This window comes from Lonchura striata, chromosome 7, assembly GCF_050655825.1.
Source record: "Lonchura striata isolate lonStrDom1 chromosome 7, ASM5065582v1, whole genome shotgun sequence".
Lineage (NCBI taxonomy): Eukaryota > Metazoa > Chordata > Aves > Passeriformes > Estrildidae > Lonchura > Lonchura striata.
Window position 1 is genome coordinate 28,954,627 of NC_140709.1, and position 12,474 is coordinate 28,967,100.

General features: G+C 37.1%; 1 long non-coding RNA gene across 9 annotated transcripts in view; it reads right to left on the reverse strand.

Annotated features, from left to right (window-relative positions):
* LOC144246654 (uncharacterized) overlaps positions 1 to 12,053 on the reverse strand; it is a 56,306-nt gene extending 44,253 nt beyond the window's left edge. For 7 of the 9 annotated variants that reach the window (XR_013340322.2, XR_014956770.1, XR_014956771.1 and 4 more), the window contains exon 1: positions 1,755 to 12,053. This is a non-coding gene — a long non-coding RNA (uncharacterized LOC144246654). The remainder of the gene's footprint in view (positions 1 to 1,754) is intronic. The other 2 variants (XR_014956769.1, XR_014956768.1) reach the window with 2 other exon arrangements.
* Between the last annotated feature and the right edge of the window lie 421 nt (positions 12,054 to 12,474).

Below are 12,474 nucleotides of genomic sequence, written 5' to 3' on the forward strand. Positions count from 1 at the left end.
TATTTAATGATTCTAGTTGCATTTCTTGTCCATAAAATTTGAGTATTAACTCTGCAAAATATTTTTACTAGATCAGTATTGGATAAAGGAGTTTTAGGTTTTGTTCTTGTGTATAATTTCTGAGCCATCATGGCATCTTCTCCATCACTTATTAGCAGGAATTAACTTTCCAGCTTTAAAACACAAGTATTTTACTTTCTGCTAAAGTGACAAGAATATGCATAGATTTATTATCCTTGTGAGACATGAAGCTAATAATTTGAATTTGAAAACAGTATTTGGTTCCTTTTAAAGTTTAATTCTTGTAGTTAAAAACAATTTAGTATAGCAATAGTCCTTGAAATGTTGAAATGCTTTTGAGACTTGATCCCTGAATTATTACTATGTAAAAGGAACTACTCCTTTTTTTTTTTTTTTTTTTGTTTCAAATAATGTTGTTTGGGAGTTCAGGCTGCACAATACACAAATGCCTCAGTGTGGATCCCAAGTGGAATTTGTGCTTGTTATTTAAATGAGGTGTCTTTGAGCTTGTTAAGTAGAGTAGCATTTGAACTCTCTCATCCTAGAGCTCTACAAGGTGAATGACTTGCACAAGGACTCCTTGTCACTCCTTTTCAATTTACCTTCAAACTCCCTCAAGCCCTAAAAGAATCAGTTTCACTATAACAAGAGTTTAGCCTTTAACATGCAAAGCTCACAAGCTCTTAGTCTTCAAAAGGCCAATTTAACAGGAACAAGAAGAAAACCCACAACACAAACTTGTTTTGTTAAGTCTGTAGGTGCACTGCATAGTTTGTGGAAATTCTAAATGCTCCCCAAGTCTGACATTGGAAGTTTGAATCTAAAAGTAAAAGTTTGAATCTAAAAGTAGGAAAGGTTGGAGGTTTCTTTGCATTACTGAATATACTGATATATGAATTGAGTCTTACTCAATACCATACAGATTTAAAGCAGTTTCAATGACTGACTAATTAGAATCACTGAAATATAATTAATGGAGTACACCATTGATTCACCAAGGGCAGTAGTGGCAAAGCATGCCACTGCCTTTCTTTGACACAAAAACTGGTTTGTGGGTTTAGGGGAAATGACAGACCTAACTTCTCTATGTCCTGCCAATGAAACTGATATATCTCATGAGATTCTGTGGTTTAGCTGAAGAACATCAGAAGGATGGTAAGGAAGGTAAGATTCTGGCTAATGTGAAGCTAATGGTAAGTCATAAAAACTGGGAATAATGAGGCTGCAGAGGACTTAGTGAAAAGGTCGACCTGGCATTAGATATCAGTCAATATTTTGTCAATTATGTGACAGAAAATTAGAACGTGCAATTGAAATTGCTCATGATGTGAAGCTGGAAATGTTCATCGATATGGGAAGTAAACATTAGGACAATAAGGAATGCACTAATAAGATCCTGTACTATGAGAAGCTTCTCCATCCATCCTAGGGAAAGTTTAGCAAAATTATTTTCTCATCCAGGACTGTTCGGTTTGATATTGTATTTACACTGCAAAAAGGTTCCAGAATCATCAACCTGTAAAAGGGCTTTTGCTCTAGTATTTTGAAGCCCAAGGTTATTTGAAAAGGCAGTGATTGTGATGATCTCTGTGGCTCTGTAAGCACATGCTACCACTGTAAGGGTCAGCACATCCTTGCTGGGAAATGGACACACACAGCACCAGCAGACCCTCCTTCAATAAGAACAGAGAGCCAGCCCTCTACTTTCATTTTTAGGATACAGGCCTAATTACCTTCAGGTCCAGATCATTGCCTTCCTGTAGGAAATTTCAGCTGGAAATCTGAAACATCTTGCATTTCTCTCATAGTTGCACCAACAGGCAAAATGATACAGGCTCTGCAATAATTAATTTACAAAAATAATAGTAAATTGTAAATATACCATCACATGAGAAAATCATTACAGGTTGTGTAACTCACCTGAAAGAGATCAACCACTGTGTTCTGCCACCTGCAGCTGTGAGTGCTTGAGCTGAATTTGATCCATGCAAAGTCTCAGAGACTAGTTCCTGCAGAAATATTGTGGTGGAATTGCAAGTTCACTCTTGAGAACTATTATGTTTTTGTGTGTTGTCAGAGTCTGAGCTTAGGGCTAGAGTTCATTAAAGTATTGTCAGACTGCTGCAAGAAAAGAAGAGCTTATGTGGACTTTTCCACTCAAACTAATGCTTTGAATATCTTCTATTGCTCCTGACAAGTTTTAAGTTACAATATCAGTCACATATAAGATGTTGAAAGGTTGGTAAGGGAACTAATAAAAGTTTGCTATTTATCAGGCAAGTGCCTTGTTATAAGAAGCTGCAATAATTTGAGTAGCAATGATGGTTTCTAAGAGGATTGCCACATACATAATGCCAGAGATTTCTAGTACTTTCTCATCCCTGTGGGAGGATGGACATATATATCTGGAATTTGCTTTATAATGATGCACAAAAAAGGCAGTTCAAAATCCCAAATAAATTCTTATCTGTCCTTTTAAACCAAGACATGTGATTAAATTTCCAATTGGATACAAGTTCATGCTACTCCCACTCTAAAAAAATATTTCAAAAGCTTTTTAATAATATTTGTTCATGGTTTTATTATTTTCCCTTCATATTTATTCTTTCCTCTTTATGTTCAATATGTGTTATTAAGTCAATGAAATTTAAGAGGAGCTTCTGAAAGAGAAATGGGTACACCTTACTTTACTGAGCAGCTATACCAAATTACAGGGCAATGTCTGTTCTTACAGTGGGATAAATCTGGAGGAAATGGGCTCAAACTGGTAATGCCAATATCTTTTTGCACTGGGATAGCAAAGTAGGGCTTGGATTCAATAATTTGTCATAGCAAATGAAATGGGGAAGGCAATGTGCTCTTGGTCTGCAGTGCTCAGGTACTTGAACTAAATGCAGCTCACAGGTACCACTCATTCCCCAAGAAACCTCCATCCCACACTGTAGGTTCTGTTTCTCTCATGAGAGTCGTCTCTTGACCAGATTTACCTTTCCTGTAAGCCAGCAAATGGTGAAAAAATAAAACAAAAATATGAGTTGTGAACTGTACTATTGGATTGACTAGGCTTGCTGATAAAAAGCCCGTAACTAAAATAAAGACATTATATTAGATTAATGATCCAGCTACCATACAGCAGCAGCAGCAATGTGTTTCAGTTACAGTATTTTTTGGCTGGCTGAATAAAATAGCTTATTTACTTATAAATACTTAAAGAGAAGCAAAAACACCCTAAATGACTTACATAATGATCCTTCTTAAGAAATGATGAGATATTCACTTCTGAATCTATTCCTGAAAACAAATTAATACAACCATAACAAGAATATATACATTTATTTACCAGCCAGATGACAGAGGAAGGTTTTACTAAAATAAGAAATACTCATAACTGTGTCAATTTTCTTACTCAGAAATATTCCTGAAATGAATTGTTAGAAGTTTTTTTTCCTATTAAGGATGCTTCTGTGGGTAATGCATAGAAAAAATTAACTAACTTAACCTCCCATTGTGACATTGTTCCAACTGACACCCTAACCTTGACCCATCTGTTCCCTTCTGTATTACATTCACTTGTTATTTGTATATTGGGCTCACTTGTATGGTATTTCCCCATGCCATGTGATATTTTGTAAAGCAGCAATCATGTTTTGACAATTCTGGTAAAATTACTATGTAGGTTATACATTGATATGTATTTATATATATATTTAAAGAGGACTTTAAATAAAAATGTTTAACTGAGAAGTTCAGTTATTTACTAGACAAAACTCTAACCCTCAAGTGACAATTCCTTAAGCGTCCCACAAATAAAGAACTAAAGAAATACATTATAGTGCTTAATTTTCATTGTTTTGCACAGTGCTTAACATGGTTGCAGTCTCCACCTCCCCAGCACTTGTGAGTGAGGTGATGTGCACAAACTCCCAGATTTTCACTGAATGCAGGAGAATTCTGTTTCAGCATAGTCCATAGTGAAGGAGCTGGCGAACTGCTCCAGTGAGTCCAGAGTGACCTGGAAAGGCATTTTCAAATCTGTGTTTTCCCTGTCCACAGGGGTTACAAACCTAAATCTGGATTTGCTGTGGGGTGAGGGAGCTCTCCATTGCCCCTGCAATATGGCTTAGAAGAACTGAGGTGCCTGTATTTAGATTAGGGGACACTTGGAAATTATTTTTGTTCTTTGACAAGCACCAGGAGATGGAGCTCCAGACTGCACAGCACAATTTTTTTGGTGCCAGAACAATGAAACCTGTTATTTCTGCACTGTTAAATGGTTCTTTCTTTTCAGCTCATCGTTTACAGGATTTCTTTAAATCATCTCTCTATTTATGGGAATTAAATGCTCCTTCTTTGAAGCACTGTATTAACCCCAGGGAGCAATTGCTCATGTTTTTCTTTATGGATCTACAGCCTAAAGTTAAAGAAAAAAATCTGATTAGGGAGAAATCAGAGCAGACATTGATTGGGGATTATTCTGGTAGTATACAGTAACTTTATCATCTTCTCAGTTTTACAGGTATATGGAAATGCTCAGAAAGTAAAATTCTTTGGAAAATATGGTCAGGTACATCCCTACTGTCTCCCTTTAGAAATGGAAAGCACAATTTTTATTAATGTAAAAGCATAGTAATTAGAAGGGGGAGAAGAAAACAACATGAAAATTCTTTATGCTACAGCTTGTATATTCCTTCACTGGCATTTCAAAAATGGGAGGTTCACATTTTGGGGCTTCTAATAATTTTAGGTCACATTTAATCACTTCTGTGAAGAAAAAAAAAAAAAGTCATTGCTTTGTTCAAAGCAGTGAATTTTGGAGCTGTCTGAGAAATCAACAGCTACTATGGAGGTCTAACCAGAAAACTGTTGTCATATGTACAACAGTTTTCTGGTTAGAAAACTTATGAGAGTTTCTAGCTTTCTAGTTAGAAAATTTATGAGAGCAACAGTCTCATAAATCCCTTAAAAAGTAAACCCTTCATGAAACAAAATTAGTTAATTCTGGTTAGCCTCCCACCTCATGAGAGGCCTGATACAGCAATTAACCTTGTTTTTAACTGATATTTAAACTTAAAGTGTATGCACATGCTTTGATCTCTAGTCAGATTTTTGATACCAATCAGGGAGATTGTGTCTAACATCTCAGAACTGCAGGTTTCTCAGAGCATATTGCTATTAATATTTTCTCAGTAAAACAGTTACATGTTGAGAATAAAACTTTAAAAAGCTATAAAGAGGCTTAAGAACATAATTCATGCTGACTTTAACTTTTTGTGTATATGTAAATATATTTTCATTAAATTACAGTAATTGAAACTGATTTTTTCCCTCCCCTGTGCTATGTAAGATTAGGAGATATAGTAAAAAACAGATCTTGTTTTTATGCTATAGTGTTTCCAAAGTGTGATATTAATTCTGGCAAAAATAGTCTACAAAAAAGCTTTATGCTAGTTATAAATGGGTGACATAGGAAATATGTGAAAGACCAATTATTGGCTGATCAGAAATATCTCTTGACATTTTTAGAGTGCAATGTGCAATGTGAGAAGGGTTCATGAATTTAATTATGACTTTTTCAAATAGAGTTCTCCAACTCCATGGGAGCCACCACACTTACTGTTTCAAGGAAAGATAAGATTTTTATGATAGGGGGAGGGAACAGAACATGTCTTCAGCTTGAAATGGTTATCAGTTTTTAGATCAATCACCCTTATGTAAGTTTTTCCAGTGGTAGCAAGATATTAAGATATTTACAGCCAACATATATCACACTGAATGGATTGTATGAAGGACAGAAAAATGAGAATATACACAACATGCAGACTATAGAGCTTTCATTAAGAGTCTAAATAAGATCACTGTTAAATAACTTACCTCAGACTGTCCTGCCAAAGATTTGAGAATGAAGTCCTGCTGTAAGTGTAATATTTCTTTTTTATATTTTTTAAATTTGACTTACCAGTATACCATCAAAATTTCATTTTCCTAAATTACTCTTCCGTGTTTATACTCAAAATACTTGGAAATACAAAAAAAGAGCATACAAAGTATTATTTTCCTGACTTGTGAAATTTATGGAATGAATTGGCCATTTGGGCTCCTAGAACTATGAAAAGTTTTTTTTTTGTGAAGACTGTGGGCTGCCCTCATAGCCTTGTTAGCACAGCACACCTGGATGTGATCACAGCAGTGCATCTTGAGTGAATGCACAGATTCTGCTTGACCCAGCTGCCCAGGGCAGCAAAGAACAAGAGGAGAACTCACTCTAGACAGTTAATTCAGAGCCCTGCCTGTGGTCTGCCACCAGCACAGGTACCACCTCTGTGTGCTGGTATTGTTCTGCTGCTGGGTCCTTGTGCTGTAGAACACAGCTTCCTCTTCATATCAAAATAAGAAACTGGGCTCAAGAAATGCTCCAAAGTCAGAAAAATATTAGTTTCAATATGTGCATCTTCCCAGGCTTTGGCTTGTTGTGGGTAAGTGGTGCAAGAAAAATAACTAGTCCCAGTTTTGTCTATTAAGAGGTGGTCAAATAAATAAAACACTGCTATATTTACACTACTTCACATATGTTATGCAATCATGAAGAGAAAAAACCTCTTCTGGTCTGTTGAATTGTAAATTCTCCCTATGTGAGACAAATTTCTGTATCCAAATACAGTTAACAATGCAAAATGATGAGAATTCCTGTTTCAGTATGATAACAGGATCACAGAAAGTGTTCTTGTTACTTCCAGAAAAGAGGGTGGGTATATATAGAATATGCCTGGTAGCAGCTTCTATAATTAACATCCAAAAGTAGTTAGCATTGTAATTCCCTGTTTTCAATCACTTATAGCTTTATGAAACATTTCCCTTTTGTGCTGCAATTTTCATCCTGGATTTATGCCAATGTCAGCGTTTCAAATTACAAAGAAAGAGTCTTCTGTATTCCCCAGAAGACTGAAAATACATACTCACAAGAGTGACTGCTCCGTGCAGTTCTGTGCCCAAAGTTCTGCTTGAATCTTGCATTTTGCCAAGGCCCATGACTTTGTCTCAGGAGTCAGTTACTGATCTGTTCATATGGAAAAGGAAGAGTATATACTGAATGACCTTATGCTCAGGGAATCGACACAGGGGTTTTTGTCCCCTACTTTCCCCACAGGAAAACCTTTTTTGGTGAAGAAAATTGGAAAAATCTATCTAAACTCACACCTTTCTCTTTTAACTAGCACTAACAGCTGCCTTACATACTGATAGTCACTGTTGCTTGCGTTCCAGTAGCAGGATACATGGACACTTGAAAAGAAACCAGGCAAAATTTCCATATCTGAGCAATGCTCACACACATACTTAAGCATTGTCCCAGTTTAGAGCAGAAAGAAAGAAAAGACTTTTGGTGTGTTCACAGCTTTCATAAATACCTACAAAGTATAGAATTCTTGTGTCTTCAGTCATAAATATGTCTGTTAAACATGCAGTTCTTAAAGGTCAAGTAGGACTGTTTAAACTTCTTGTAATTACAACCTTTATTCTGAAAGGATATTAGTGTGTGCTTACTCTTAAACTGTTTGTGAAATACAGCAAAATGAAAAAAATTCCCTAGGTCTAGGGAATATTTGTAAAGCTATAGCTTAATCCATGGTGAAAGGAAAAATATTTTGCCTATAAAGCTGATAGAACCCAGCTTGATAGGTAAAACACTTTTTTATTAATTGATGTAAACATTAAAAATAAATTATCTCATCTATACATGTGGAAGTGCACACAAAGAAGCTGTGATGTTTCATGGAGAGCTTAAGGGAACTTCTAAGGTGTTCTCTTCCTCTTTACCTTCAGAATCTCTGCCACCCAGGGAGATCCAGAAAATGCTCTAGCTCAGAAAAGAAAATAAAAACTTCTAGATGGGCTACTCTCCCCAGTGACCTGCTGCTTTTAGGCCCTTGGCTCTGCTGATCCATAACTTATTGCTCTGAGCCCAGTTTCTCTCCAATGAATTTGCTTCAATTCATACTAGAAATGGAAGGGAGAAGTGATGTAACTCCAAAACCATTATCTTCTTCCCTGTGGATTGGTACATGAACATGAAATTTGTACAATGTACACAAAAATGTACAAACAAACCAGCAGTGCCTAAAGATTCCCTGCTATGCCAGCAGCTGTACAAATAAAAGCACATATATAAAGGAGTCATAATCTTGGCTAAGTGTAAGATACAACAAGAAGAAAAAACATCCTGACTAGTAGTAATTTTAGCTTGACTTTGGGCAGAGAACCTATGGATGTAGGTACAAAGGCAAATCCATCAGTACTTTGTGTTCAGCAATAGAAAAGTAAAACTTTGCTCACTCAAGGATACTTAATGTTTTAGGAGTGGCTTCCATTGTTAAATATTTTAGGCAGATCAGAGTCAAAAAGTGACCAGATGCATAAATATGCAGCAAGCTGGAAAAGATGCTTTAGAAAGGCCCCCAACGGATGAGGAGCTGATTCCAGCAGATGCAGAAGAGTCAGTCACTCTTGCCCAGCTCTGAGCACCACACACAGATGCTTCCTGCACTGCAGCAGAGCAGACACCTCTGCACACCTGACCCAGACAATTCCCACAGGTTTTACCTGGAACTCTTACCTTAAATAAAGAGATATGAAGCAGAGTGTGTATTTCAGCCCCCTTTTTTTCCCCTCTTTTTTTTTTTTTTTTTTTTAAATCTTTTACCTAGTCTTGAAAATAATTATCTGCTGACCAGTTCAGTTTAAGTTGTGTATAAAAGGTGCCTGATTTCCTGTGCATATGCATCTCCTAGACTATCCTGGCAGTTTAAATATTGGGCCCCTTCAGCTGAGTCTGAGGCTTGCCATTGCAAGCCTGATATCTTTCATTTTGCAACAGCAATAAAAGCCACAAACACACTAAGTTTTTTTCTTGACTTTGTCTCATTGATATTAAACTGGTTTCTGATAGTTTTCTTCTTCTTTGGCTCCACAGGTCACTCCTAATGATTTTTCCCAATTACGATTGGTATGTTTAGCCCAACAGAACTGGACAGGAGTCCATTTGCACCCATAATACAGTTTTTCATTCAGATAAACCAATTTTCAAGTGAAGGAAAACCCAGTTCCTTGTCGTAATAAATGGTGTAAATGGCCAAATCATCAGAGCTAAATAGAGGATCCAAAAGACCTCTTGTTTGATAACCTATTGCCAGCCACCAGACAAAAAAAGAATTCTCTGGTAACATTCGAAAACACCTAAAGTCAGAAAAACAGGGATTTAGCAAGTGATACTTCCTGTAAATTATACAGCATATCCCTAAGGATAGGAAATATGAATGTGTGGAATTAAATGACAGTTTTCAGATTGGTTTTAGCCAGAGGTTAAGCCAAAGGCTAAACTTGTCCTTACTGAGCAGGAGGCCACAGGCACAATGCTCACAGCTGAAGTGTCTAATTACCATGGTCAGATCAGGTTGAACACTGGCCTTGATGTGTGTTGGATTTCTCTGCCAGGTCTGAGACCGTGCTAGTGTTATCTCTTAAAATCCTTTTATGGTTATTGATCAGCATTTGTCCAAGAACCTTTCGGGGCGCACTCAAGGGGTTACACAAATGATTGGCAAACATCCACAAAAAGGAACTTGGTGTGAGTGAGCATCAGGCATTCAGTGGTCAAATTCAGATTTGAGTATTCAATTTGGATAATAGTTCATTGCAGCACTGAAAGTAGTGGCCATTGGAATAAGGAGCTTCTGAAACAACCAAGGGTCATACCCATAAGTCTATTTTCACACATCATCAACCCAATTTAAGGGTGCTAGCTAATACACAGAACTTGTAAACCTTTCTGCTTCTGGAGACAATGGTGGTGCTATTGTTTGATGTGCCTCTAAGTAATTGCTTGATGGTTCTGCTTAAGTAGAAAATTTGACCTTTTCCTATTTTTTTTTTGCTACTATCAGTAAATTATACCCAGCTGAATTCTAAAAGCTTCAAGCTCTTATTCTTCTCTAATGAGTAAGCTATTTACTTCATTAGAATGACGCTAGGCTTACAGAGGTAGAGTTTTCACATAGCAATAAAATGGCATGAGAGTGGTTATAATGGCACTTCAAGATATCCCTCTTGCATTCAGTAATTTATTATTATTCCCTCAATTATATGCTCAATATAGAGGTTAAGTATTGTCAGGTTTTCATCACCTTCATATACAAAAGTATATATAAATTGGAGAGACCCTTTTAATGGTGATATTTGCTTCCAAATAATGGCCATTGTGCTGGATGAGTTGTTTTCAAGACTCAACTCATGCCTGCAACACTGCTCTGGTACTCTGACATATTTTAGCAACCTCAGTAGAAGGGACCAGACTTTGATGACAAAGAGCTGCAGGTTTGAGGCTTCCCAAGACCTCATGGAGTTTTCTCTTTCTGACTATATCCCATTCCTTCATACCGAGTTCGACATTTTGTACAAAGGGTGGTGATGCCACCTGTCAAACAAAATTCCTCATTCTACTAATTCTAGGAAATCAGCCTCACTTTTTAAAGAGCACAGAGGTTTCTTTTCTGAAGCTCCATGCTCTCTGGAGGCTATTTCTTGACAGGTAGAGTATGATGGCTTCCAGTTGCTCAAAAGTATGTCTCTTGCCATCCTTGTACATGGCTAATTGCATTCTATAAAAATGGTTTGCAAGTGATTTGTGAGGGAGATATGCATTATAGCTTGCACTTCATGTTCATTCCCAAATTCATTTATCTCACATAAGTGTTTTCTAAAAGTCAAGAACTAAAAAATATAACTAGGAATAGTTTTCAGAAGTCTATTACTGCAAGTTCTTCTACAGGGAAATGAACAAAATCAAGTTTAAATGCTTCTTCATTGCCAATAGTTCCCCTTGATCCAATTATAACTTCTTTACCTAATGTTACACAAGACTGATTTAAAGATAACTGTCCAGATTGATCTGAGAAGAAATGCATTAAAACATTTATGTTATTACAATATACACAAAATGCATTAAAGTAATGAGACCAGCCTGACAGAAACTCACAAACACAGACTTTCACAGGGGAGGTTGAAATGTCATTTTTAACACACCCAGCAGAGAGATTACAGCTTTTGTAGAAGAAAAAATTACACACTTTTTGGAGGCTCCCTAATAAAGGATCACTCAGGCATATTGTAATGGTTTCAAAATTATATAGTATTTTAATCCTTTGAATCTGTCTTTGCATTATGTAAGTTAGATTTCTATCAACATTTCAACATCCCCTCTTAGTCAAATTATTATCTTTTCATTATTTTTTCATAGGAGTAGCAGTACTTATTATTAACTGTCTCAGTTCTAGAGACCTTGTTCTCTCTTTCAGGAAATTAGTGGGGTTTTTGTTTCAGTTTGGGTTTTAGATCAGCAGTAAAGTTACATACTTCATCAAAGAACTTTGAAAACTAGCTCTTAAAACTAAAGTCAGCTGAATGGCTGCTGGTAACAGCACAAAATGCCCAATTCTTCCCTCAGAAGGAGTTTCTCCAGCTCCAAGCCCCACAGCAAGTTAAGCAATTGCAGCATGAGCACTATTCAATACCCAGCACAAAGTCATACTTCTTGATGAACAAGAAGTTTTTGCTACCAAAGCAATGGTGAGGGATAAAATGGAGGTCTAATAAACATGCTGGACAAATTAGGAGATATGAGTACTAAATATCAAGAAAATCTGAGCATTTGCATTGTTCTCTAATGCATTTTTTATGTTCAAAACCCTACTTTCTTATTCCATCTATTGCTAAAGTACCTGTCACAATCGAGAAGGCCACAATACACAGGGTATCATCATACAGTTTCAGAAGGCTTCAGCCCGTGCAGAGTAACACCTTACCACTTCAGAAGGCTTCAGATATCCACCCTTCTTGTCCTCTAGCTCAACCTTTTATACCCCTCATGTTGATGCAGTGCACCTGTGTGCCCTTTGGTGGTTGCTCAGTGCCCCTGGGCACTCCATGGCTCATTGCTGTCAGTGCTGCTCACCTGCTGCTCACAGCTGAGCCCACTGGGGATGAGGCTGGGCTGCAGCCCCATCCCAATCCCACACACCGAGTGCCACAGCCCAGCCCCATCCCAATCCCAATCCCACACACCGAGTGCCACAGCCCAGCCCCATCCCAATCCCAATCCCACACACCGTGTGCCTACAAGTATCCAGCTGGTCAATTGACAATGAATGTCTGAAAGTTCAGCAAAAATATAAACCAAGTACAGACCTTTTTTATAAATAAACAAATAAGCTAAAAAATTAATTTTGAGAGGAGATAGCTTCTAGGTTTATCTGCAGTAACTTTGGTGTGGGCCCAGGTGTGCCTCAGCTCTGATCTGGGGTGAATGCATAAGTCTAGGCTGTAGTTTAAGAGGTGCTAACCCTTTCCAATTTCCCCTATTATTAAATAGCAACCTCAATAAAAGATTACATTTTTAAGATAATC